The sequence below is a fragment of the Somniosus microcephalus genome, chromosome 19 (genome assembly GCF_052327205.1).
Source record: "Somniosus microcephalus isolate GS21.2 chromosome 19, FLI_Smic_1.0, whole genome shotgun sequence".
In the NCBI taxonomy this organism is placed as follows: Eukaryota; Metazoa; Chordata; class Chondrichthyes; order Squaliformes; family Somniosidae; genus Somniosus; species Somniosus microcephalus.
Window position 1 is genome coordinate 23,598,052 of NC_141005.1, and position 26,537 is coordinate 23,624,588.

General features: G+C 46.5%; 8 non-coding genes and 2 pseudogenes across 8 annotated transcripts; all 10 read right to left on the reverse strand.

Moving 5' to 3' along the window:
* Positions 1 to 1,545: 1,545 nt before the first annotated feature.
* LOC147104014 (5S ribosomal RNA) lies at positions 1,546 to 1,665 on the reverse strand (annotated as a pseudogene).
* Positions 1,666 to 4,086: 2,421 nt separating this feature from the next.
* LOC147104015 (5S ribosomal RNA) lies at positions 4,087 to 4,205 on the reverse strand. The gene has a single exon (XR_015072443.1). It is a non-coding gene; the product is annotated as a 5S ribosomal RNA (ribosomal RNA).
* A 2,417-nt stretch (positions 4,206 to 6,622) lies between these two features.
* Positions 6,623 to 6,741, reverse strand: LOC147104016 (5S ribosomal RNA). Its single transcript, XR_015072699.1, has one exon. It is a non-coding gene; the product is annotated as a 5S ribosomal RNA (ribosomal RNA).
* Positions 6,742 to 9,170: 2,429 nt separating this feature from the next.
* On the reverse strand, positions 9,171 to 9,289 carry LOC147104017 (5S ribosomal RNA). The gene has a single exon (XR_015072585.1). It is a non-coding gene; the product is annotated as a 5S ribosomal RNA (ribosomal RNA).
* A 2,417-nt stretch (positions 9,290 to 11,706) lies between these two features.
* On the reverse strand, positions 11,707 to 11,825 carry LOC147104018 (5S ribosomal RNA). The gene has a single exon (XR_015072760.1). It is a non-coding gene; the product is annotated as a 5S ribosomal RNA (ribosomal RNA).
* Positions 11,826 to 14,247: 2,422 nt separating this feature from the next.
* On the reverse strand, positions 14,248 to 14,366 carry LOC147104019 (5S ribosomal RNA; annotated as a pseudogene).
* A 2,421-nt stretch (positions 14,367 to 16,787) lies between these two features.
* On the reverse strand, positions 16,788 to 16,906 carry LOC147104020 (5S ribosomal RNA). The gene has a single exon (XR_015072741.1). It is a non-coding gene; the product is annotated as a 5S ribosomal RNA (ribosomal RNA).
* Positions 16,907 to 19,327: 2,421 nt separating this feature from the next.
* On the reverse strand, positions 19,328 to 19,446 carry LOC147104021 (5S ribosomal RNA). Its single transcript, XR_015072700.1, has one exon. It is a non-coding gene; the product is annotated as a 5S ribosomal RNA (ribosomal RNA).
* Positions 19,447 to 21,864: 2,418 nt separating this feature from the next.
* Positions 21,865 to 21,983, reverse strand: LOC147104022 (5S ribosomal RNA). Its single transcript, XR_015072701.1, has one exon. It is a non-coding gene; the product is annotated as a 5S ribosomal RNA (ribosomal RNA).
* Positions 21,984 to 24,404: 2,421 nt separating this feature from the next.
* On the reverse strand, positions 24,405 to 24,523 carry LOC147104023 (5S ribosomal RNA). The gene has a single exon (XR_015072808.1). It is a non-coding gene; the product is annotated as a 5S ribosomal RNA (ribosomal RNA).
* Positions 24,524 to 26,537: the final 2,014 nt, after the last annotated feature.

Below are 26,537 nucleotides of genomic sequence, written 5' to 3' on the forward strand. Positions count from 1 at the left end.
AGATAGAGGCCATTTCGGCCCATCGAGCCTGCACCGACTCAGTACTGGGCCCTTTGCTTTTTCTGGTATATATCAATGATTTGGATTTGAATGTAGGAAGTATGATTAAGAAGTTTGCAGATGATACAAAAATTGGCCGTGTGGTTAATAATGAAACAGAATGCTGTAGACTGCAGGAAGATATCAATGGACTCGTCTAGTGGGCAGAACAGTGGCAAATGGAATTCAGTTGGAATACACAATAAATGGTAGGACACTGAGAAATGCAGAGGATCAGCGGGACCTTGGAGTGCATGTCCACAGATCCCTGAAGGTAGCAGGACAGGTAGATAAAGTGGTTAAGCAGGCATACGGGATACTTGCCTTTATTAGCCGAGGCGTAGAATATAAGAGCGGGGAGGTTATGCTTCAACTGTATAAAACACTAGTTAGGCCGCAGCTAGAGTGCCGCGTGCAGTTCTGGTCACCACATTACAAGAAGGATGCGATTGCACTAGAGAAGGTGCAGAGGAGATTTCCGAGGATGTTGCCTGGGCTGGGGAATTTTAGTTATGAGGAAAGATTGGATAGGCTGGGGTTGTTTTCTTTGGAACACAGGAGGCTGAGGCGAGACCTAATTGAGGTGTGTAAAATTATGAGGGGCCGAGATAGAGTGGATAGGAAGGACCTATTTCCCTTAGCAGAAGGGTCAATAATAGATTTCAAGTAATTGGTAGGAGGTTTACAGGGAATTTGAGGAGACATTTTTTCACCCAGTGAATGGTGGGGGTCTGGAATGCACTGCCTGAAAGGGTGGTAGAGGCAGAAACCCTCATCACGTTTAAAAAGTACTTGGATATGCACTTGAACTGCCGTAACCTACAAGGCTACGGACCAAGTGCTGTAAAGTGGGATTTGGGTGGATTGCTCTTTGTCGGCTGGCACGGACAAGATGGGCCGAATGGCCTCCTTCTGTGCTGTAAATTTCTATGATTCTGCCTGATCATGTGACATCTGCCCACACGACTTCTACAAATGTTATTACATTGTAGCCAGGATTGTTTAGTTTCCAATTCCGCCCATTTTGAAGCCAGGTCTCCGTTATGGCTACTATTGCATAACCCCATGTGGCAACTTGCGCCTGCAACTCGTCAATCTTATTTGTAACGCTCCTCGCATTAACACACATGCATTTCAACAGCATGCTAGTTGGCTTTGCTTTTTTCCTGAATTTAACTGCTGCTCTTTCTACATTCTTCTTTGTTCTGTTGCTGTTTGTCCCTCCGAGTTTTCTATGCACCTTGTCTCTCCTCTCTGCTGCTGTGTCCTGGTGGCCCTCCGCCAGTGTGTGTATTTTGGCTATCTTATTTTCTTCTTCTGCTTATTTCGGCCCTGTGTCTGGAGCCCCTTGCATTTGTGTAGCAGCAGGAGAATGTGCAGCGAAGAAATGGTCAAAGGAAAGCGAGAGAGAGAGAGAGAGAGAGCAGCAAAAAGGATGTTGATTGATTAAGAGCAGTGTGTGCGCGTGTGTGTGCAAAACGTTGAGCAGCCTGTGGCGGCAGCAAAAGCCTACTGCACCTGGTATTCCCAGGCAGTCTCCCATCCAAGTACTAACCAGGCCTGACTCTGCTTAGGCTTCCGAGATCAGACGAGATCGGGCGCATTCAGACTAGTATGGCCGTACGCATATGCTAGCTGGCTTTCTCTTTACTTAAAGCTGTCGCCCATTTTTTTCTCTTCTACGCATTCATACAAGTATTCAACACTCAATTTACATTTACAAATTTTACTCCTCCCGCAACCCCCCACCCCCCCTCCACCTCTTCTTGCTGCTCTGCCTCCCACACAAACAAACTACAAGCCCAACCCTTCATTGCCTTCTATTCAAATATTACATCAAATAAACATGCTCAAACACCAAGTCTTAAGGGCTGTAGCATCTTTCAAACTGGACAAATACCCAGGCCCGCATCAAATCTATCCCACACTCTTAAGAGAAGTAAGACACCAAATAGCACAGGCTCTCACCATCATTTTACAATCCTCTCTGGCTACAGGTGTGGTGCCCGACCACTGGAGGACTGCTAACGTGCTACCGTTCTTTCAAAAGGGAGAGAGGGATAGACCGCATAATTACAGGCCAGTCAGCCTAACCTCGGTGGTGGGAAAATTATTGGAAAAAGTTCTGAGGGACAGGAGAAATCTTCATTTAGAAAGACACGGATTAATCAGGGACAGTCAGCATGGATTTCTTAACGGAAGGTCGTGTCTGACTAACGCAATTCAATTTTTCGAGGAGGTAACAAGGAGGGTCGATGAGGGTAGTGCCTTTGATGTAGTCTATATGGATTTTAGCAAGGCTTTTGATAAGGTCCCGCATGCCAGATTGGTCACGAAAGTAAAAGCCCATGGGATCCAAGGCAAAGTGGCAAGTTGGATCCAAAATTGGCTCAGAGGCAGGAAACAAAGGGTAATGGTCGAAGGGTGTTTTTGTGACCGGAAGGCTGTTTCCAGTGGGGTTCCGCAGGGCTCACAGAATCACAGAAACCCCACAGTGCAGATAGAGGCCATTTCGGCCCATCGAGCCTGCACCGACTCAGTACTGGACCCTTTGCTTTTTCTGGTATATATCAATGATTTGGATTTGAATGTAGGAAGTATGATTAAGAAGTTTGCAGATGATACAAAAATTGGCCGTGTGGTTAATAATGAAACAGAATGCTGTAGACTGCAGGAAGATATCAATGGACTCGTCTAGTGGGCAGAACAGTGGCAAATGGAATTCAGTTGGAATACACAATAAATGGTAGGACACTGAGAAATGCAGAGGATCAGCGGGACCTTGGAGTGCATGTCCACAGATCCCTGAAGGTAGCAGGACAGGTAGATAAAGTGGTTAAGCAGGCATACGGGATACTTGCCTTTATTAGCCGAGGCGTAGAATATAAGAGCGGGGAGGTTATGCTTCAACTGTATAAAACACTAGTTAGGCCGCAGCTAGAGTGCCGCGTGCAGTTCTGGTCACCACATTACAAGAAGGATGCGATTGCACTAGAGAAGGTGCAGAGGAGATTTCCGAGGATGTTGCCTGGGCTGGGGAATTTTAGTTATGAGGAAAGATTGGATAGGCTGGGGTTGTTTTCTTTGGAACACAGGAGGCTGAGGCGAGACCTAATTGAGGTGTGTAAAATTATGAGGGGCCGAGATAGAGTGGATAGGAAGGACCTATTTCCCTTAGCAGAAGGGTCAATAATAGATTTCAAGTAATTGGTAGGAGGTTTACAGGGAATTTGAGGAGACATTTTTTCACCCAGTGAATGGTGGGGGTCTGGAATGCACTGCCTGAAAGGGTGGTAGAGGCAGAAATCCTCATCACGTTTAAAAAGTACTTGGATATGCACTTGAACTGCCGTAACCTACAAGGCTACGGACCAAGTGCTGTAAAGTGGGATTTGGGTGGATTGCTCTTTGTCGGCTGGCACGGACAAGATGGGCCGAATGGCCTCCTTCTGTGCTGTAAATTTCTATGATTCTGCCTGATCATGTGACATCTGCCCACACGACTTCTACAAATGTTATTACATTGTAGCCAGGATTGTTTAGTTTCCAATTCCGCCCATTTTGAAGCCAGGTCTCCGTTATGGCTACTATTGCATAACCCCATGTGGCAACTTGCGCCTGCAACTCGTCAATCTTATTTGTAACGCTCCTCGCATTAACACACATGCATTTCAACAGCATGCTAGTTGGCTTTGCTTTTTTCCTGAATTTAACTGCTGCTCTTTCGACATTCTTCTTTGTTCTGTTGCTGTTTGTCCCTCCGAGTTTTCTATGCACCTTGTCTCTCCTCTCTGCTGCTGTGTCCTGGTGGCCCTCCGCCAGTGTGTGTATTTTGGCTATCTTATTTTCTTCTTCTGCTTATTTCGGCCCTGTGTCTGGAGCCCCTTGCATTTGTGTAGCAGCAGGAGAATGTGCAGCGAAGAAATGGTCAAAGGAAAGCGAGAGAGAGAGAGAGAGAGAGAGAGCAGCAAAAAGGATGTTGATTGATTAAGAGCAGTGTGTGCGCGTGTGTGTGCAAAACGTTGAGCAGCCTGTGGCGGCAGCAAAAGCCTACTGCACCTGGTATTCCCAGGCGGTCTCCCATCCAAGTACTAACCAGGCCTGACTCTGCTTAGCTTCCGAGATCAGACGAGATCGGGCGCATTCAGACTAGTATGGCCGTAGGCATATGCTGGCTGGCTTTCTCTTTACTTAAAGCTGTCGCCCATTTTTTTCTCTTCTACGCATTCATACAAGTATTCAACACTCAATTTACATTTACAAATTTTACTCCTCCCGCAACCCCCCACCCCCCCTCCACCTCTTCTTGCTGCTCTGCCTCCCACACAAACAAACTACAAGCCCAACCCTTCATTGCCTTCTATTCAAATATTACATCAAATAAACATGCTCAAACACCAAGTCTTAAGGGCTGTAGCATCTTTCAAACTGGACAAATACCCAGGCCCGCATCAAATCTATCCCACACTCTTAAGAGAAGTAAGACACCAAATAGCACAGGCTCTCACCATCATTTTACAATCCTCTCTGGCTACAGATGTGGTGCCCGACCACTGGAGGACTGCTAACGTGCTACCGCTCTTTCAAAAGGGAGAGAGGGATAGACCGCATAATTACAGGCCAGTCAGCCTAACCTCGGTGGTGGGAAAATTATTGGAAAAAGTTCTGAGGGACAGGAGAAATCTTCATTTAGAAAGACACGGATTAATCAGGGACAGTCAGCATGGATTTCTTAACGGAAGGTCGTGTCTGACTAACGCAATTCAATTTTTCGAGGAGGTAACAAGGAGGGTCGATGAGGGTAGTGCCTTTGATGTAGTCTATATGGATTTTAGCAAGGCTTTTGATAAGGTCCCGCATGCCAGATTGGTCACGAAAGTAAAAGCCCATGGGATCCAAGGCAAAGTGGCAAGTTGGATCCAAAATTGGCTCAGAGGCAGGAAACAAAGGGTAATGGTCGAAGGGTGTTTTTGTGACCGGAAGGCTGTTTCCAGTGGGGTTCCGCAGGGCTCACAGAATCACAGAAACCCCACAGTGCAGATAGAGGCCATTTCGGCCCATCGAGCCTGCACCGACTCAGTACTGGGCCCTTTGCTTTTTCTGGTATATATCAATGATTTGGATTTGAATGTAGGAAGTATGATTAAGAAGTTTGCAGATGATACAAAAATTGGCCGTGTGGTTAATAATGAAACAGAATGCTGTAGACTGCAGGAAGATATCAATGGACTCGTCTAGTGGGCAGAACAGTGGCAAATGGAATTCAGTTGGAATACACAATAAATGGTAGGACACTGAGAAATGCAGAGGATCAGCGGGACCTTGGAGTGCATGTCCACAGATCCCTGAAGGTAGCAGGACAGGTAGATAAAGTGGTTAAGCAGGCATACGGGATACTTGCCTTTATTAGCCGAGGCGTAGAATATAAGAGCGGGGAGGTTATGCTTCAACTGTATAAAACACTAGTTAGGCCGCAGCTAGAGTGCCGCGTGCAGTTCTGGTCACCACATTACAAGAAGGATGCGATTGCACTAGAGAAGGTGCAGAGGAGATTTCCGAGGATGTTGCCTGGGCTGGGGAATTTTAGTTATGAGGAAAGATTGGATAGGCTGGGGTTGTTTTCTTTGGAACACAGGAGGCTGAGGCGAGACCTAATTGAGGTGTGTAAAATTATGAGGGGCCGAGATAGAGTGGATAGGAAGGACCTATTTCCCTTAGCAGAAGGGTCAATAATAGATTTCAAGTAATTGGTAGGAGGTTTACAGGGAATTTGAGGAGACATTTTTTCACCCAGTGAATGGTGGGGGTCTGGAATGCACTGCCTGAAAGGGTGGTAGAGGCAGAAACCCTCATCACGTTTAAAAAGTACTTGGATATGCACTTGAACTGCCGTAACCTACAAGGCTACGGACCAAGTGCTGTAAAGTGGGATTTGGGTGGATTGCTCTTTGTCGGCTGGCACGGACAAGATGGGCCGAATGGCCTCCTTCTGTGCTGTAAATTTCTATGATTCTGCCTGATCATGTGACATCTGCCCACACGACTTCTACAAATGTTATTACATTGTAGCCAGGATTGTTTAGTTTCCAATTCCGCCCATTTTGAAGCCAGGTCTCCGTTATAGCTACTATTGCATAACCCCATGTGGCAACTTGCGCCTGCAACTCGTCAATCTTATTTGTAACGCTCCTCGCATTAACACACATGCATTTCAACAGCATGCTAGTTGGCTTTGCTTTTTTCCTGAATTTAACTGCTGCTCTTTCGACATTCTTCTTTGTTCTGTTGCTGTTTGTCCCTCCGAGTTTTCTATGCACCTTGTCTCTCCTCTCTGCTGCTGTGTCCTGGTGGCCCTCCGCCAGTGTGTGTATTTTGGCTATCTTATTTTCTTCTTCTGCTTATTTCGGCCCTGTGTCTGGAGCCCCTTGCATTTGTGTAGCAGCAGGAGAATGTGCAGCGAAGAAATGGTCAAAGGAAAGCAAGAGAGAGAGAGAGAGAGAGCAGCAAAAAGGATGTTGATTGATTAAGAGCAGTGTGTGCGCGTGTGTGTGCAAAACGTTGAGCAGCCTGTGGCGGCAGCAAAAGCCTACTGCACCTGGTATTCCCAGGCAGTCTCCCATCCAAGTACTAACCAGGCCTGACTCTGCTTAGCTTCCGAGATCAGACGAGATCGGGCGCATTCAGACTAGTATGGCCGTAGGCATATGCTAGCTGGCTTTCTCTTTACTTAAAGCTGTCGCCCATTTTTTTCTCTTCTACGCATTCATACAAGTATTCAACACTCAATTTACATTTACAAATTTTACTCCTCCCGCAACCCCCCACCCCCCCTCCACCTCTTCTTGCTGCTCTGCCTCCCACACAAACAAACTACAAGCCCAACCCTTCATTGCCTTCTATTCAAATATTACATCAAATAAACATGCTCAAACACCAAGTCTTAAGGGCTGTAGCATCTTTCAAACTGGACAAATACCCAGGCCCGCATCAAATCTATCCCACACTCTTAAGAGATGTAAGACACCAAATAGCACAGGCTCTCACCATCATTTTACAATCCTCTCTGGCTACAGGTGTGGTGCCCGACCACTGGAGGACTGCTAACGTGCTACCGCTCTTTCAAAAGGGAGAGAGGGATAGACCGCATAATTACAGGCCAGTCAGCCTAACCTCGGTGGTGGGAAAATGATTGGAAAAAGTTCTGAGGGACAGGAGAAATCTTCATTTAGAAAGACACGGATTAATCAGGGACAGTCAGCATGGATTTCTTAACGGAAGGTCGTGTCTGACTAACGCAATTCAATTTTTCGAGGAGGTAACAAGGAGGGTCGATGAGGGTAGTGCCTTTGATGTAGTCTATATGGATTTTAGCAAGGCTTTTGATAAGGTCCCGCATGCCAGATTGGTCACGAAAGTAAAAGCCCATGGGATCCAAGGCAAAGTGGCAAGTTGGATCCAAAATTGGCTCAGAGGCAGGAAACAAAGGGTAATGGTCGAAGGGTGTTTTTGTGACCGGAAGGCTGTTTCCAGTGGGGTTCCGCAGGGCTCACAGAATCACAGAAACCCCACAGTGCAGATAGAGGCCATTTCGGCCCATCGAGCCTGCACCGACTCAGTACTGGGCCCTTTGCTTTTTCTGGTATATATCAATGATTTGGATTTGAATGTAGGAAGTATGATTAAGAAGTTTGCAGATGATACAAAAATTGGCCGTGTGGTTAATAATGAAACAGAATGCTGTAGACTGCAGGAAGATATCAATGGACTCGTCTAGTGGGCAGAACAGTGGCAAATGGAATTCAGTTGGAATACACAATAAATGGTAGGACACTGAGAAATGCAGAGGATCAGCGGGACCTTGGAGTGCATGTCCACAGATCCCTGAAGGTAGCAGGACAGGTAGATAAAGTGGTTAAGCAGGCATACGGGATACTTGCCTTTATTAGCCGAGGCGTAGAATATAAGAGCGGGGAGGTTATGCTTCAACTGTATAAAACACTAGTTAGGCCGCAGCTAGAGTGCCGCGTGCAGTTCTGGTCACCACATTACAAGAAGGATGCGATTGCACTAGAGAAGGTGCAGAGGAGATTTCCGAGGATGTTGCCTGGGCTGGGGAATTTTAGTTATGAGGAAAGATTGGATAGGCTGGGGTTGTTTTCTTTGGAACACAGGAGGCTGAGGCGAGACCTAATTGAGGTGTGTAAAATTATGAGGGGCCGAGATAGAGTGGATAGGAAGGACCTATTTCCCTTAGCAGAAGGGTCAATAATAGATTTCAAGTAATTGGTAGGAGGTTTACAGGGAATTTGAGGAGACATTTTTTCACCCAGTGAATGGTGGGGGTCTGGAATGCACTGCCTGAAAGGGTGGTAGAGGCAGAAACCCTCATCACGTTTAAAAAGTACTTGGATATGCACTTGAACTGCCGTAACCTACAAGGCTACGGACCAAGTGCTGTAAAGTGGGATTTGGGTGGATTGCTCTTTGTCGGCTGGCACGGACAAGATGGGCCGAATGGCCTCCTTCTGTGCTGTAAATTTCTATGATTCTGCCTGATCATGTGACATCTGCCCACACGACTTCTACAAATGTTATTACATTGTAGCCAGGATTGTTTAGTTTCCAATTCCGCCCATTTTGAAGCCAGGTCTCCGTTATGGCTACTATTGCATAACCCCATGTGGCAACTTGCGCCTGCAACTCGTCAATCTTATTTGTAACGCTCCTCGCATTAACACACATGCATTTCAACAGCATGCTAGTTGGCTTTGCTTTTTTCCTGAATTTAACTGCTGCTCTTTCTACATTCTTCTTTGTTCTGTTGCTGTTTGTCCCTCCGAGTTTTCTATGCACCTTGTCTCTCCTCTCTGCTGCTGTGTCCTGGTGGCCCTCCGCCAGTGTGTGTATTTTGGCTATCTTATTTTCTTCTTCTGCTTATTTCGGCCCTGTGTCTGGAGCCCCTTGCATTTGTGTAGCAGCAGGAGAATGTGCAGCGAAGAAATGGTCAAAGGAAAGCGAGAGAGAGAGACAGAGAGAGAGAGAGAGAGAGCAGCAAAAAGGATGTTGATTGATTAAGAGCAGTGTGTGCGCGTGTGTGTGCAAAACGTTGAGCAGCCTGTGGCGGCAGCAAAAGCCTACTGCACCCGGTATTCCCAGGCGGTCTCCCATCCAAGTACTAACCAGGCCTGACTCTGCTTAGCTTCCGAGATCAGACGAGATCGGGCGCATTCAGACTAGTATGGCCGTAGGCATATGCTAGCTGGCTTTCTCTTTACTTAAAGCTGTCGCCCATTTTTTTCTCTTCTACGCATTCATACAAGTATTCAACACTCAATTTACATTTACAAATTTTACTCCTCCCGCAACCCCCCACCCCCCCTCCACCTCTTCTTGCTGCTCTGCCTCCCACACAAACAAACTACAAGCCCAACCCTTCATTGCCTTCTATTCAAATATTACATCAAATAAACATGCTCAAACACCAAGTCTTAAGGGCTGTAGCATCTTTCAAACTGGACAAATACCCAGGCCCGCATCAAATCTATCCCACACTCTTAAGAGAAGTAAGACACCAAATAGCACAGGCTCTCACCATCATTTTACAATCCTCTCTGGCTACAGGTGTGGTGCCCGACCACTGGAGGACTGCTAACGTGCTACCGTTCTTTCAAAAGGGAGAGAGGGATAGACCGCATAATTACAGGCCAGTCAGCCTAACCTCGGTGGTGGGAAAATTATTGGAAAAAGTTCTGAGGGACAGGAGAAATCTTCATTTAGAAAGACACGGATTAATCAGGGACAGTCAGCATGGATTTCTTAACGGAAGGTCGTGTCTGACTAACGCAATTCAATTTTTCGAGGAGGTAACAAGGAGGGTCGATGAGGGTAGTGCCTTTGATGTAGTCTATATGGATTTTAGCAAGGCTTTTGATAAGGTCCCGCATGCCAGATTGGTCACGAAAGTAAAAGCCCATGGGATCCAAGGCAAAGTGGCAAGTTGGATCCAAAATTGGCTCAGAGGCAGGAAACAAAGGGTAATGGTCGAAGGGTGTTTTTGTGACCGGAAGGCTGTTTCCAGTGGGGTTCCGCAGGGCTCACAGAATCACAGAAACCCCACAGTGCAGATAGAGGCCATTTCGGCCCATCGAGCCTGCACCGACTCAGTACTGGGCCCTTTGCTTTTTCTGGTATATATCAATGATTTGGATTTGAATGTAGGAAGTATGATTAAGAAGTTTGCAGATGATACAAAAATTGGCCGTGTGGTTAATAATGAAACAGAATGCTGTAGACTGCAGGAAGATATCAATGGACTCGTCTAGTGGGCAGAACAGTGGCAAATGGAATTCAGTTGGAATACACAATAAATGGTAGGACACTGAGAAATGCAGAGGATCAGCGGGACCTTGGAGTGCATGTCCACAGATCCCTGAAGGTAGCAGGACAGGTAGATAAAGTGGTTAAGCAGGCATACGGGATACTTGCCTTTATTAGCCGAGGCGTAGAATATAAGAGCGGGGAGGTTATGCTTCAACTGTATAAAACACTAGTTAGGCCGCAGCTAGAGTGCCGCGTGCAGTTCTGGTCACCACATTACAAGAAGGATGCGATTGCACTAGAGAAGGTGCAGAGGAGATTTCCGAGGATGTTGCCTGGGCTGGGGAATTTTAGTTATGAGGAAAGATTGGATAGGCTGGGGTTGTTTTCTTTGGAACACAGGAGGCTGAGGCGAGACCTAATTGAGGTGTGTAAAATTATGAGGGGCCGAGATAGAGTGGATAGGAAGGACCTATTTCCCTTAGCAGAAGGGTCAATAATAGATTTCAAGTAATTGGTAGGAGGTTTACAGGGAATTTGAGGAGACATTTTTTCACCCAGTGAATGGTGGGGGTCTGGAATGCACTGCCTGAAAGGGTGGTAGAGGCAGAAACCCTCATCACGTTTAAAAAGTACTTGGATATGCACTTGAACTGCCGTAACCTACAAGGCTACGGACCAAGTGCTGTAAAGTGGGATTTGGGTGGATTGCTCTTTGTCGGCTGGCACGGACAAGATGGGCCGAATGGCCTCCTTCTGTGCTGTAAATTTCTATGATTCTGCCTGATCATGTGACATCTGCCCACACGACTTCTACAAATGTTATTACATTGTAGCCAGGATTGTTTAGTTTCCAATTCCGCCCATTTTGAAGCCAGGTCTCCGTTATGGCTACTATTGCATAACCCCATGTGGCAACTTGCGCCTGCAACTCGTCAATCTTATTTGTAACACTCCTCGCATTAACACACATGCATTTCAACAGCATGCTAGTTGGCTTTGCTTTTTTCCTGAATTTAACTGCTGCTCTTTCTACATTCTTCTTTGTTCTGTTGCTGTTTGTCCCTCCGAGTTTTCTATGCACCTTGTCTCTCCTCTCTGCTGCTGTGTCCTGGTGGCCCTCCGCCAGTGTGTGTATTTTGGCTATCTTATTTTCTTCTTCTGCTTATTTCGGCCCTGTGTCTGGAGCCCCTTGCATTTGTGTAGCAGCAGGAGAATGTGCAGCGAAGAAATGGTCAAAGGAAAGCGAGAGAGAGAGAGAGAGAGAGCAGCAAAAAGGATGTTGATTGATTAAGAGCAGTGTGTGCGCGTGTGTGTGCAAAATGTTGAGCAGCCTGTGGCGGCAGCAAAAGCCTACTGCACCCGGTATTCCCAGGCGGTCTCCCATCCAAGTACTAACCAGGCCTGACTCTGCTTAGCTTCCGAGATCAGACGAGATCGGGCACATTCAGACTAGTATGGCCGTAGGCATATGCTGGCTGGCTTTCTCTTTACTTAAAGCTGTCGCCCATTTTTTTCTCTTCTACGCATTCATACAAGTATTCAACACTCAATTTACATTTACAAATTTTACTCCTCCCGCAACCCCCACCCCCCCTCCACCTCTTCTTGCTGCTCTGCCTCCCACACAAACAAACTACAAGCCCAACCCTTCATTGCCTTCTATTCAAATATTACATCAAATAAACATGCTCAAACACCAAGTCTTAAGGGCTGTAGCATCTTTCAAACTGGACAAATACCCAGGCCCGCATCAAATCTATCCCACACTCTTAAGAGAAGTAAGACACCAAATAGCACAGGCTCTCACCATCATTTTACAATCCTCTCTGGCTACAGGTGTGGTGCCCGACCACTGGAGGACTGCTAACGTGCTACCGTTCTTTCAAAAGGGAGAGAGGGATAGACCGCATAATTACAGGCCAGTCAGCCTAACCTCGGTGGTGGGAAAATTATTGGAAAAAGTTCTGAGGGACAGGAGAAATCTTCATTTAGAAAGACACGGATTAATCAGGGACAGTCAGCATGGATTTCTTAACGGAAGGTCGTGTCTGACTAACGCAATTCAATTTTTCGAGGAGGTAACAAGGAGGGTCGATGAGGGTAGTGCCTTTGATGTAGTCTATATGGATTTTAGCAAGGCTTTTGATAAGGTCCCGCATGCCAGATTGGTCACGAAAGTAAAAGCCCATGGGATCCAAGGCAAAGTGGCAAGTTGGATCCAAAATTGGCTCAGAGGCAGGAAACAAAGGGTAATGGTCGAAGGGTGTTTTTGTGACCGGAAGGCTGTTTCCAGTGGGGTTCCGCAGGGCTCACAGAATCACAGAAACCCCACAGTGCAGATAGAGGCCATTTCGGCCCATCGAGCCTGCACCGACTCAGTACTGGGCCCTTTGCTTTTTCTGGTATATATCAATGATTTGGATTTGAATGTAGGAAGTATGATTAAGAAGTTTGCAGATGATACAAAAATTGGCCGTGTGGTTAATAATGAAACAGAATGCTGTAGACTGCAGGAAGATATCAATGGACTCGTCTAGTGGGCAGAACAGTGGCAAATGGAATTCAGTTGGAATACACAATAAATGGTAGGACACTGAGAAATGCAGAGGATCAGCGGGACCTTGGAGTGCATGTCCACAGATCCCTGAAGGTAGCAGGACAGGTAGATAAAGTGGTTAAGCAGGCATACGGGATACTTGCCTTTATTAGCCGAGGCGTAGAATATAAGAGCGGGGAGGTTATGCTTCAACTGTATAAAACACTAGTTAGGCCGCAGCTAGAGTGCCGCGTGCAGTTCTGGTCACCACATTACAAGAAGGATGCGATTGCACTAGAGAAGGTGCAGAGGAGATTTCCGAGGATGTTGCCTGGGCTGGGGAATTTTAGTTATGAGGAAAGATTGGATAGGCTGGGGTTGTTTTCTTTGGAACACAGGAGGCTGAGGCGAGACCTAATTGAGGTGTGTAAAATTATGAGGGGCCGAGATAGAGTGGATAGGAAGGACCTATTTCCCTTAGCAGAAGGGTCAATAATAGATTTCAAGTAATTGGTAGGAGGTTTACAGGGAATTTGAGGAGACATTTTTTCACCCAGTGAATGGTGGGGGTCTGGAATGCACTGCCTGAAAGGGTGGTAGAGGCAGAAACCCTCATCACGTTTAAAAAGTACTTGGATATGCACTTGAACTGCCGTAACCTACAAGGCTACGGACCAAGTGCTGTAAAGTGGGATTTGGGTGGATTGCTCTTTGTCGGCTGGCACGGACAAGATGGGCCGAATGGCCTCCTTCTGTGCTGTAAATTTCTATGATTCTGCCTGATCATGTGACATCTGCCCACACGACTTCTACAAATGTTATTACATTGTAGCCAGGATTGTTTAGTTTCCAATTCCGCCCATTTTGAAGCCAGGTCTCCGTTATAGCTACTATTGCATAACCCCATGTGGCAACTTGCGCCTGCAACTCGTCAATCTTATTTGTAACGCTCCTCGCATTAACACACATGCATTTCAACAGCATGCTAGTTGGCTTTGCTTTTTTCCTGAATTTAACTGCTGCTCTTTCTACATTCTTCTTTGTTCTGTTGCTGTTTGTCCCTCCGAGTTTTCTATGCACCTTGTCTCTCCTCTCTGCTGCTGTGTCCTGGTGGCCCTCCGCCAGTGTGTGTATTTTGGCTATCTTATTTTCTTCTTCTGCTTATTTCGGCCCTGTGTCTGGAGCCCCTTGCATTTGTGTAGCAGCAGGAGAATGTGCAGCGAAGAAATGGTCAAAGGAAAGCGAGAGAGAGAGAGAGAGAGAGAGAGAGCAGCAAAAAGGATGTTGATTGATTAAGAGCAGTGTGTGCGCGTGTGTGTGCAAAACGTTGAGCAGCCTGTGGCGGCAGCAAAAGCCTACTGCACCCGGTATTCCCAGGCAGTCTCCCATCCAAGTACTAACCAGGCCTGACTCTGCTTAGCTTCTGAGATCAGACGAGATCGGGCGCATTCAGACTAGTATGGCCGTAGGCATATGCTAGCTGGCTTTCTCTTTACTTAAAGCTGTCGCCCATTTTTTTCTCTTCTACGCATTCATACAAGTATTCAACACTCAATTTACATTTACAAATTTTACTCCTCCCGCAACCCCCCACCCCCCCTCCACCTCTTCTTGCTGCTCTGCCTCCCACACAAACAAACTACAAGCCCAACCCTTCATTGCCTTCTATTCAAATATTACATCAAATAAACATGCTCAAACACCAAGTCTTAAGGGCTGTAGCATCTTTCAAACTGGACAAATACCCAGGCCCGCATCAAATCTATCCCACACTCTTAAGAGATGTAAGACACCAAATAGCACAGGCTCTCACCATCATTTTACAATCCTCTCTGGCTACAGGTGTGGTGCCCGACCACTGGAGGACTGCTAACGTGCTACCGTTCTTTCAAAAGGGAGAGAGGGATAGACCGCATAATTACAGGCCAGTCAGCCTAACCTCGGTGGTGGGAAAATTATTGGAAAAAGTTCTGAGGGACAGGAGAAATCTTCATTTAGAAAGACACGGATTAATCAGGGACAGTCAGCATGGATTTCTTAACGGAAGGTCGTGTCTGACTAACGCAATTCAATTTTTCGAGGAGGTAACAAGGAGGGTCGATGAGGGTAGTGCCTTTGATGTAGTCTATATGGATTTTAGCAAGGCTTTTGATAAGGTCCCGCATGCCAGATTGGTCACGAAAGTAAAAGCCCATGGGATCCAAGGCAAAGTGGCAAGTTGGATCCAAAATTGGCTCAGAGGCAGGAAACAAAGGGTAATGGTCGAAGGGTGTTTTTGTGACCGGAAGGCTGTTTCCAGTGGGGTTCCGCAGGGCTCACAGAATCACAGAAACCCCACAGTGCAGATAGAGGCCATTTCGGCCCATCGAGCCTGCACCGACTCAGTACTGGGCCCTTTGCTTTTTCTGGTATATATCAATGATTTGGATTTGAATGTAGGAAGTATGATTAAGAAGTTTGCAGATGATACAAAAATTGGCCGTGTGGTTAATAATGAAACAGAATGCTGTAGACTGCAGGAAGATATCAATGGACTCGTCTAGTGGGCAGAACAGTGGCAAATGGAATTCAGTTGGAATACACAATAAATGGTAGGACACTGAGAAATGCAGAGGATCAGCGGGACCTTGGAGTGCATGTCCACAGATCCCTGAAGGTAGCAGGACAGGTAGATAAAGTGGTTAAGCAGGCATACGGGATACTTGCCTTTATTAGCCGAGGCGTAGAATATAAGAGCGGGGAGGTTATGCTTCAACTGTATAAAACACTAGTTAGGCCGCAGCTAGAGTGCCGCGTGCAGTTCTGGTCACCACATTACAAGAAGGATGCGATTGCACTGGAGAAGGTGCAGAGGAGATTTCCGAGGATGTTGCCTGGGCTGGGGAATTTTAGCTATGAGGAAAGATTGGATAGGCTGGGGTTGTTTTCTTTGGAATACAGGAGGCTGAGGCGAGACCTAATTGAGGTGTGTAAAATTATGAGGGGCCGAGATAGAGTGGATAGGAAGGACCTATTTCCCTTAGCAGAAGGGTCAATAATAGATTTCAAGTAATTGGTAGGAGGTTTACAGGGAATTTGAGGAGACATTTTTTCACCCAGTGAATGGTGGGGGTCTGGAATGCACTGCCTGAAAGGGTGGTAGAGGCAGAAACCCTCATCACGTTTAAAAAGTACTTGGATATGCACTTGAACTGCCGTAACCTACAAGGCTACGGACCAAGTGCTGTAAAGTGGGATTTGGGTGGATTGCTCTTTGTCGGCTGGCACGGACAAGATGGGCCGAATGGCCTCCTTCTGTGCTGTAAATTTCTATGATTCTGCCTGATCATGTGACATCTGCCCACACGACTTCTACAAATGTTATTACATTGTAGCCAGGATTGTTTAGTTTCCAATTCCGCCCATTTTGAAGCCAGGTCTCCGTTATGGCTACTATTGCATAACCCCATGTGGCAACTTGCGCCTGCAACTCGTCAATCTTATTTGTAACACTCCTCGCATTAACACACATGCATTTCAACAGCATGCTAGTTGGCTTTGCTTTTTTCCTGAATTTAACTGCTGCTCTTTCTACATTCTTCTTTGTTCTGTTGCTGTTTGTCCCTCCGAGTTTTCTATGCACCTTGTCTCTCCTCTCTGCTGCTGTGTCCTGGTGGCCCTCCGCCAGTGTGTGTATTTTGGCTATCTTATTTTCTTCTTCTGCTTATTTCGGCCCTGTGTCTGGAGCCCCTTGCATTTGTGTAGCAGCAGGAGAATGTGCAGCGAAGAAATGGTCAAAGGAAAGCGAGAGAGAGAGAGAGAGAGAGAGAGCAGCAAAAAGGATGTTGATTGATTAAGAGCAGTGTGTGCGCGTGTGTGTGCAAAACGTTGAGCAGCCTGTGGCGGCAGCAAAAGCCTACTGCACCCGGTATTCCCAGGCAGTCTCCCATCCAAGTACTAACCAGGCCTAACTCTGCTTAGCTTCCGAGATCAGACGAGATCGGGCGCATTCAGACTAGTATGGCCGTAGGCATATGCTAGCTGGCTTTCTCTTTACTTAAAGCTGTCGCCCATTTTTTTCTCTTCTACGCATTCATACAAGTATTCAACACTCAATTTACATTTACAAATTTTACTCCTCCCGCAACCCCCCACCCCCCCTCCACCTCTTCTTGCTGCTCTGCCTCCCACACAAACAAACTACAAGCCCAACCCTTCATTGCCTTCTATTCAAATATTACATCAAATAAACATGCTCAAACACCAAGTCTTAAGGGCTGTAGCATCTTTCAAACTGGACAAATACCCAGGCCCGCATCAAATCTATCCCACACTCTTAAGAGAAGTAAGACACCAAATAGCACAGGCTCTCACCATCATTTTACAATCCTCTCTGGCTACAGGTGTGGTGCCCGACCACTGGAGGACTGCTAACGTGCTACCGTTCTTTCAAAAGGGAGAGAGGGATAGACCGCATAATTACAGGCCAGTCAGCCTAACCTCGGTGGTGGGAAAATTATTGGAAAAAGTTCTGAGGGACAGGAGAAATCTTCATTTAGAAAGACACGGATTAATCAGGGACAGTCAGCATGGATTTCTTAACGGAAGGTCGTGTCTGACTAACGCAATTCAATTTTTCGAGGAGGTAACAAGGAGGGTCGATGAGGGTAGTGCCTTTGATGTAGTCTATATGGATTTTAGCAAGGCTTTTGATAAGGTCCCGCATGCCAGATTGGTCACGAAAGTAAAAGCCCATGGGATCCAAGGCAAAGTGGCAAGTTGGATCCAAAATTGGCTCAGAGGCAGGAAACAAAGGGTAATGGTCGAAGGGTGTTTTTGTGACCGGAAGGCTGTTTCCAGTGGGGTTCCGCAGGGCTCACAGAATCACAGAAACCCCACAGTGCAGATAGAGGCCATTTCGGCCCATCGAGCCTGCACCGACTCAGTACTGGGCCCTTTGCTTTTTCTGGTATATATCAATGATTTGGATTTGAATGTAGGAAGTATGATTAAGAAGTTTGCAGATGATACAAAAATTGGCCGTGTGGTTAATAATGAAACAGAATGCTGTAGACTGCAGGAAGATATCAATGGACTCGTCTAGTGGGCAGAACAGTGGCAAATGGAATTCAGTTGGAATACACAATAAATGGTAGGACACTGAGAAATGCAGAGGATCAGCGGGACCTTGGAGTGCATGTCCACAGATCCCTGAAGGTAGCAGGACAGGTAGATAAAGTGGTTAAGCAGGCATACGGGATACTTGCCTTTATTAGCCGAGGCGTAGAATATAAGAGCGGGGAGGTTATGCTTCAACTGTATAAAACACTAGTTAGGCCGCAGCTAGAGTGCCGCGTGCAGTTCTGGTCACCACATTACAAGAAGGATGCGATTGCACTAGAGAAGGTGCAGAGGAGATTTCCGAGGATGTTGCCTGGGCTGGGGAATTTTAGTTATGAGGAAAGATTGGATAGGCTGGGGTTGTTTTCTTTGGAACACAGGAGGCTGAGGCGAGACCTAATTGAGGTGTGTAAAATTATGAGGGGCCGAGATAGAGTGGATAGGAAGGACCTATTTCCCTTAGCAGAAGGGTCAATAATAGATTTCAAGTAATTGGTAGGAGGTTTACAGGGAATTTGAGGAGACATTTTTTCACCCAGTGAATGGTGGGGGTCTGGAATGCACTGCCTGAAAGGGTGGTAGAGGCAGAAACCCTCATCACGTTTAAAAAGTACTTGGATATGCACTTGAACTGCCGTAACCTACAAGGCTACGGACCAAGTGCTGTAAAGTGGGATTTGGGTGGATTGCTCTTTGTCGGCTGGCACGGACAAGATGGGCCGAATGGCCTCCTTCTGTGCTGTAAATTTCTATGATTCTGCCTGATCATGTGACATCTGCCCACACGACTTCTACAAATGTTATTACATTGTAGCCAGGATTGTTTAGTTTCCAATTCCGCCCATTTTGAAGCCAGGTCTCCGTTATGGCTACTATTGCATAACCCCATGTGGCAACTTGCGCCTGCAACTCGTCAATCTTATTTGTAACGCTCCTCGCATTAACACACATGCATTTCAACAGCATGCTAGTTGGCTTTGCTTTTTTCCTGAATTTAACTGCTGCTCTTTCTACATTCTTCTTTGTTCTGTTGCTGTTTGTCCCTCCGAGTTTTCTATGCACCTTGTCTCTCCTCTCTGCTGCTGTGTCCTGGTGGCCCTCCGCCAGTGTGTGTATTTTGGCTATCTTATTTTCTTCTTCTGCTTATTTCGGCCCTGTGTCTGGAGCCCCTTGCATTTGTGTAGCAGCAGGAGAATGTGCAGCGAAGAAATGGTCAAAGGAAAGCGAGAGAGAGAGAGAGAGAGAGAGAGCAGCAAAAAGGATGTTGATTGATTAAGAGCAGTGTGTGCGCGTGTGTGTGCAAAACGTTGAGCAGCCTGTGGCGGCAGCAAAAGCCTACTGCACCTGGTATTCCCAGGCAGTCTCCCATCCAAGTACTAACCAGGCCTGACTCTGCTTAGCTTCCGAGATCAGACGAGATCGGGCGCATTCAGACTAGTATGGCCGTAGGCATATGCTAGCTGGCTTTCTCTTTACTTAAAGCTGTCGCCCATTTTTTTCTCTTCTACGCATTCATACAAGTATTCAACACTCAATTTACATTTACAAATTTTACTCCTCCCGCAACCCCCCACCCCCCCCTCCACCTCTTCTTGCTGCTCTGCCTCCCACACAAACAAACTACAAGCCCAACCCTTCATTGCCTTCTATTCAAATATTACATCAAATAAACATGCTCAAACACCAAGTCTTAAGGGCTGTAGCATCTTTCAAACTGGACAAATACCCAGGCCCGCATCAAATCTATCCCACACTCTTAAGAGAAGTAAGACACCAAATAGCACAGGCTCTCACCATCATTTTACAATCCTCTCTGGCTACAGGTGTGGTGCCCGACCACTGGAGGACTGCTAACGTGCTACCGTTCTTTCAAAAGGGAGAGAGGGATAGACCGCATAATTACAGGCCAGTCAGCCTAACCTCGGTGGTGGGAAAATTATTGGAAAAAGTTCTGAGGGACAGGAGAAATCTTCATTTAGAAAGACACGGATTAATCAGGGACAGTCAGCATGGATTTCTTAACGGAAGGTCGTGTCTGGCTAACGCAATTCAATTTTTCGAGGAGGTAACAAGGAGGGTCGATGAGGGTAGTGCCTTTGATGTAGTCTATATGGATTTTAGCAAGGCTTTTGATAAGGTCCCGCATGCCAGATTGGTCACGAAAGTAAAAGCCCATGGGATCCAAGGCAAAGTGGCAAGTTGGATCCAAAATTGGCTCAGAGGCAGGAAACAAAGGGTAATGGTCGAAGGGTGTTTTTGTGACCGGAAGGCTGTTTCCAGTGGGGTTCCGCAGGGCTCACAGAATCACAGAAACCCCACAGTGCAGATAGAGGCCATTTCGGCCCATCGAGCCTGCACCGACTCAGTACTGGGCCCTTTGCTTTTTCTGGTATATATCAATGATTTGGATTTGAATGTAGGAAGTATGATTAAGAAGTTTGCAGATGATACAAAAATTGGCCGTGTGGTTAATAATGAAACAGAATGCTGTAGACTGCAGGAAGATATCAATGGACTCGTCTAGTGGGCAGAACAGTGGCAAATGGAATTCAGTTGGAATACACAATAAATGGTAGGACACTGAGAAATGCAGAGGATCAGCGGGACCTTGGAGTGCATGTCCACAGATCCCTGAAGGTAGCAGGACAGGTAGATAAAGTGGTTAAGCAGGCATACGGGATACTTGCCTTTATTAGCCGAGGCGTAGAATATAAGAGCGGGGAGGTTATGCTTCAACTGTATAAAACACTAGTTAGGCCGCAGCTAGAGTGCCGCGTGCAGTTCTGGTCACCACATTACAAGAAGGATGCGATTGCACTAGAGAAGGTGCAGAGGAGATTTCCGAGGATGTTGCCTGGGCTGGGGAATTTTAGTTATGAGGAAAGATTGGATAGGCTGGGGTTGTTTTCTTTGGAACACAGGAGGCTGAGGCGAGACCTAATTGAGGTGTGTAAAATTATGAGGGGCCGAGATAGAGTGGATAGGAAGGACCTATTTCCCTTAGCAGAAGGGTCAATAATAGATTTCAAGTAATTGGTAGGAGGTTTACAGGGAATTTGAGGAGACATTTTTTCACCCAGTGAATGGTGGGGGTCTGGAATGCACTGCCTGAAAGGGTGGTAGAGGCAGAAACCCTCATCACGTTTAAAAAGTACTTGGATATGCACTTGAACTGCCGTAACCTACAAGGCTACGGACCAAGTGCTGTAAAGTGGGATTTGGGTGGATTGCTCTTTGTCGGCTGGCACGGACAAGATGGGCCGAATGGCCTCCTTCTGTGCTGTAAATTTCTATGATTCTGCCTGATCATGTGACATCTGCCCACACGACTTCTACAAATGTTATTACATTGTAGCCAGGATTGTTTAGTTTCCAATTCCGCCCATTTTGAAGCCAGGTCTCCGTTATGGCTACTATTGCATAACCCCATGTGGCAACTTGCGCCTGCAACTCGTCAATCTTATTTGTAACACTCCTCGCATTAACACACATGCATTTCAACAGCATGCTAGTTGGCTTTGCTTTTTTCCTGAATTTAACTGCTGCTCTTTCTACATTCTTCTTTGTTCTGTTGCTGTTTGTCCCTCCGAGTTTTCTATGCACCTTGTCTCTCCTCTCTGCTGCTGTGTCCTGGTGGCCCTCCGCCAGTGTGTGTATTTTGGCTATCTTATTTTCTTCTTCTGCTTATTTCGGCCCTGTGTCTGGAGCCCCTTGCATTTGTGTAGCAGCAGGAGAATGTGCAGCGAAGAAATGGTCAAAGGAAAGCGAGAGAGAGAGAGAGAGAGAGCAGCAAAAAGGATGTTGATTGATTAAGAGCAGTGTGTGCGCGTGTGTGTGCAAAACGTTGAGCAGCCTGTGGCGGCAGCAAAAGCCTACTGCACCTGGTATTCCCAGGCAGTCTCCCATCCAAGTACTAACCAGGCCTGACTCTGCTTAGCTTCCGAGATCAGACGAGATCGGGCGCATTCAGACTAGTATGGCCGTAGGCATATGCTAGCTGGCTTTCTCTTTACTTAAAGCTGTCGCCCATTTTTTTCTCTTCTACGCATTCATACAAGTATTCAACACTCAATTTACATTTACAAATTTTACTCCTCCCGCAACCCCCCACCCCCCCTCCACCTCTTCTTGCTGCTCTGCCTCCCACACAAACAAACTACAAGCCCAACCCTTCATTGCCTTCTATTCAAATATTACATCAAATAAACATGCTCAAACACCAAGTCTTAAGGGCTGTAGCATCTTTCAAACTGGACAAATACCCAGGCCCGCATCAAATCTATCCCACACTCTTAAGAGAAGTAAGACACCAAATAGCACAGGCTCTCACCATCATTTTACAATCCTCTCTGGCTACAGGTGTGGTGCCCGACCACTGGAGGACTGCTAACGTGCTACCGTTCTTTCAAAAGGGAGAGAGGGATAGACCGCATAATTACAGGCCAGTCAGCCTAACCTCGGTGGTGGGAAAATTATTGGAAAAAGTTCTGAGGGACAGGAGAAATCTTCATTTAGAAAGACACGGATTAATCAGGGACAGTCAGCATGGATTTCTTAACGGAAGGTCGTGTCTGACTAACGCAATTCAATTTTTCGAGGAGGTAACAAGGAGGGTCGATGAGGGTAGTGCCTTTGATGTAGTCTATATGGATTTTAGCAAGGCTTTTGATAAGGTCCCGCATGCCAGATTGGTCACGAAAGTAAAAGCCCATGGGATCCAAGGCAAAGTGGCAAGTTGGATCCAAAATTGGCTCAGAGGCAGGAAACAAAGGGTAATGGTCGAAGGGTGTTTTTGTGACCGGAAGGCTGTTTCCAGTGGGGTTCCGCAGGGCTCACAGAATCACAGAAACCCCACAGTGCAGATAGAGGCCATTTCGGCCCATCGAGCCTGCACCGACTCAGTACTGGGCCCTTTGCTTTTTCTGGTATATATCAATGATTTGGATTTGAATGTAGGAAGTATGATTAAGAAGTTTGCAGATGATACAAAAATTGGCCGTGTGGTTAATAATGAAACAGAATGCTGTAGACTGCAGGAAGATATCAATGGACTCGTCTAGTGGGCAGAACAGTGGCAAATGGAATTCAGTTGGAATACACAATAAATGGTAGGACACTGAGAAATGCAGAGGATCAGCGGGACCTTGGAGTGCATGTCCACAGATCCCTGAAGGTAGCAGGACAGGTAGATAAAGTGGTTAAGCAGGCATACGGGATACTTGCCTTTATTAGCCGAGGCGTAGAATATAAGAGCGGGGAGGTTATGCTTCAACTGTATAAAACACTAGTTAGGCCGCAGCTAGAGTGCCGCGTGCAGTTCTGGTCACCACATTACAAGAAGGATGCGATTGCACTAGAGAAGGTGCAGAGGAGATTTCCGAGGATGTTGCCTGGGCTGGGGAATTTTAGTTATGAGGAAAGATTGGATAGGCTGGGGTTGTTTTCTTTGGAACACAGGAGGCTGAGGCGAGACCTAATTGAGGTGTGTAAAATTATGAGGGGCCGAGATAGAGTGGATAGGAAGGACCTATTTCCCTTAGCAGAAGGGTCAATAATAGATTTCAAGTAATTGGTAGGAGGTTTACAGGGAATTTGAGGAGACATTTTTTCACCCAGTGAATGGTGGGGGTCTGGAATGCACTGCCTGAAAGGGTGGTAGAGGCAGAAACCCTCATCACGTTTAAAAAGTACTTGGATATGCACTTGAACTGCCGTAACCTACAAGGCTACGGACCAAGTGCTGTAAAGTGGGATTTGGGTGGATTGCTCTTTGTCGGCTGGCACGGACAAGATGGGCCGAATGGCCTCCTTCTGTGCTGTAAATTTCTATGATTCTGCCTGATCATGTGACATCTGCCCACACGACTTCTACAAATGTTATTACATTGTAGCCAGGATTGTTTAGTTTCCAATTCCGCCCATTTTGAAGCCAGGTCTCCGTTATGGCTACTATTGCATAACCCCATGTGGCAACTTGCGCCTGCAACTCGTCAATCTTATTTGTAACACTCCTCGCATTAACACACATGCATTTCAACAGCATGCTAGTTGGCTTTGCTTTTTTCCTGAATTTAACTGCTGCTCTTTCTACATTCTTCTTTGTTCTGTTGCTGTTTGTCCCTCCGAGTTTTCTATGCACCTTGTCTCTCCTCTCTGCTGCTGTGTCCTGGTGGCCCTCCGCCAGTGTGTGTATTTTGGCTATCTTATTTTCTTCTTCTGCTTATTTCGGCCCTGTGTCTGGAGCCCCTTGCATTTGTGTAGCAGCAGGAGAATGTGCAGCGAAGAAATGGTCAAAGGAAAGCGAGAGAGAGAGAGAGAGAGAGAGAGCAGCAAAAAGGATGTTGATTGATTAAGAGCAGTGTGTGCGCGTGTGTGTGCAAAACGTTGAGCAGCCTGTGGCGGCAGCAAAAGCCTACTGCACCCGGTATTCCCAGGCAGTCTCCCATCCAAGTACTAACCAGGCCTGACTCTGCTTAGCTTCCGAGATCAGACGAGATCGGGCGCATTCAGACTAGTATGGCCGTAGGCATATGCTAGCTGGCTTTCTCTTTACTTAAAGCTGTCGCCCATTTTTTTCTCTTCTACGCATTCATACAAGTATTCAACACTCAATTTACATTTACAAATTTTACTCCTCCCGCAACCCCCCACCCCCCCTCCACCTCTTCTTGCTGCTCTGCCTCCCACACAAACAAACTACAAGCCCAACCCTTCATTGCCTTCTATTCAAATATTACATCAAATAAACATGCTCAAACACCAAGTCTTAAGGGCTGTAGCATCTTTCAAACTGGACAAATACCCAGGCCCGCATCAAATCTATCCCACACTCTTAAGAGAAGTAAGACACCAAATAGCACAGGCTCTCACCATCATTTTACAATCCTCTCTGGCTACAGGTGTGGTGCCCGACCACTGGAGGACTGCTAACGTGCTACCGTTCTTTCAAAAGGGAGAGAGGGATAGACCGCATAATTACAGGCCAGTCAGCCTAACCTCGGTGGTGGGAAAATTATTGGAAAAAGTTCTGAGGGACAGGAGAAATCTTCATTTAGAAAGACACGGATTAATCAGGGACAGTCAGCATGGATTTCTTAACGGAAGGTCGTGTCTGACTAACGCAATTCAATTTTTCGAGGAGGTAACAAGGAGGGTCGATGAGGGTAGTGCCTTTGATGTAGTCTATATGGATTTTAGCAAGGCTTTTGATAAGGTCCCGCATGCCAGATTGGTCACGAAAGTAAAAGCCCATGGGATCCAAGGCAAAGTGGCAAGTTGGATCCAAAATTGGCTCAGAGGCAGGAAACAAAGGGTAATGGTCGAAGGGTGTTTTTGTGACCGGAAGGCTGTTTCCAGTGGGGTTCCGCAGGGCTCACAGAATCACAGAAACCCCACAGTGCAGATAGAGGCCATTTCGGCCCATCGAGCCTGCACCGACTCAGTACTGGGCCCTTTGCTTTTTCTGGTATATATCAATGATTTGGATTTGAATGTAGGAAGTATGATTAAGAAGTTTGCAGATGATACAAAAATTGGCCGTGTGGTTAATAATGAAACAGAATGCTGTAGACTGCAGGAAGATATCAATGGACTCGTCTAGTGGGCAGAACAGTGGCAAATGGAATTCAGTTGGAATACACAATAAATGGTAGGACACTGAGAAATGCAGAGGATCAGCGGGACCTTGGAGTGCATGTCCACAGATCCCTGAAGGTAGCAGGACAGGTAGATAAAGTGGTTAAGCAGGCATACGGGATACTTGCCTTTATTAGCCGAGGCGTAGAATATAAGAGCGGGGAGGTTATGCTTCAACTGTATAAAACACTAGTTAGGCCGCAGCTAGAGTGCCGCGTGCAGTTCTGGTCACCACATTACAAGAAGGATGCGATTGCACTAGAGAAGGTGCAGAGGAGATTTCCGAGGATGTTGCCTGGGCTGGGGAATTTTAGTTATGAGGAAAGATTGGATAGGCTGGGGTTGTTTTCTTTGGAACACAGGAGGCTGAGGCGAGACCTAATTGAGGTGTGTAAAATTATGAGGGGCCGAGATAGAGTGGATAGGAAGGACCTATTTCCCTTAGCAGAAGGGTCAATAATAGATTTCAAGTAATTGGTAGGAGGTTTACAGGGAATTTGAGGAGACATTTTTTCACCCAGTGAATGGTGGGGGTCTGGAATGCACTGCCTGAAAGGGTGGTAGAGGCAGAAACCCTCATCACGTTTAAAAAGTACTTGGATATGCACTTGAACTGCCGTAACCTACAAGGCTACGGACCAAGTGCTGTAAAGTGGGATTTGGGTGGATTGCTCTTTGTCGGCTGGCACGGACAAGATGGGCCGAATGGCCTCCTTCTGTGCTGTAAATTTCTATGATTCTGCCTGATCATGTGACATCTGCCCACACGACTTCTACAAATGTTATTACATTGTAGCCAGGATTGTTTAGTTTCCAATTCCGCCCATTTTGAAGCCAGGTCTCCGTTATGGCTACTATTGCATAACCCCATGTGGCAACTTGCGCCTGCAACTCGTCAATCTTATTT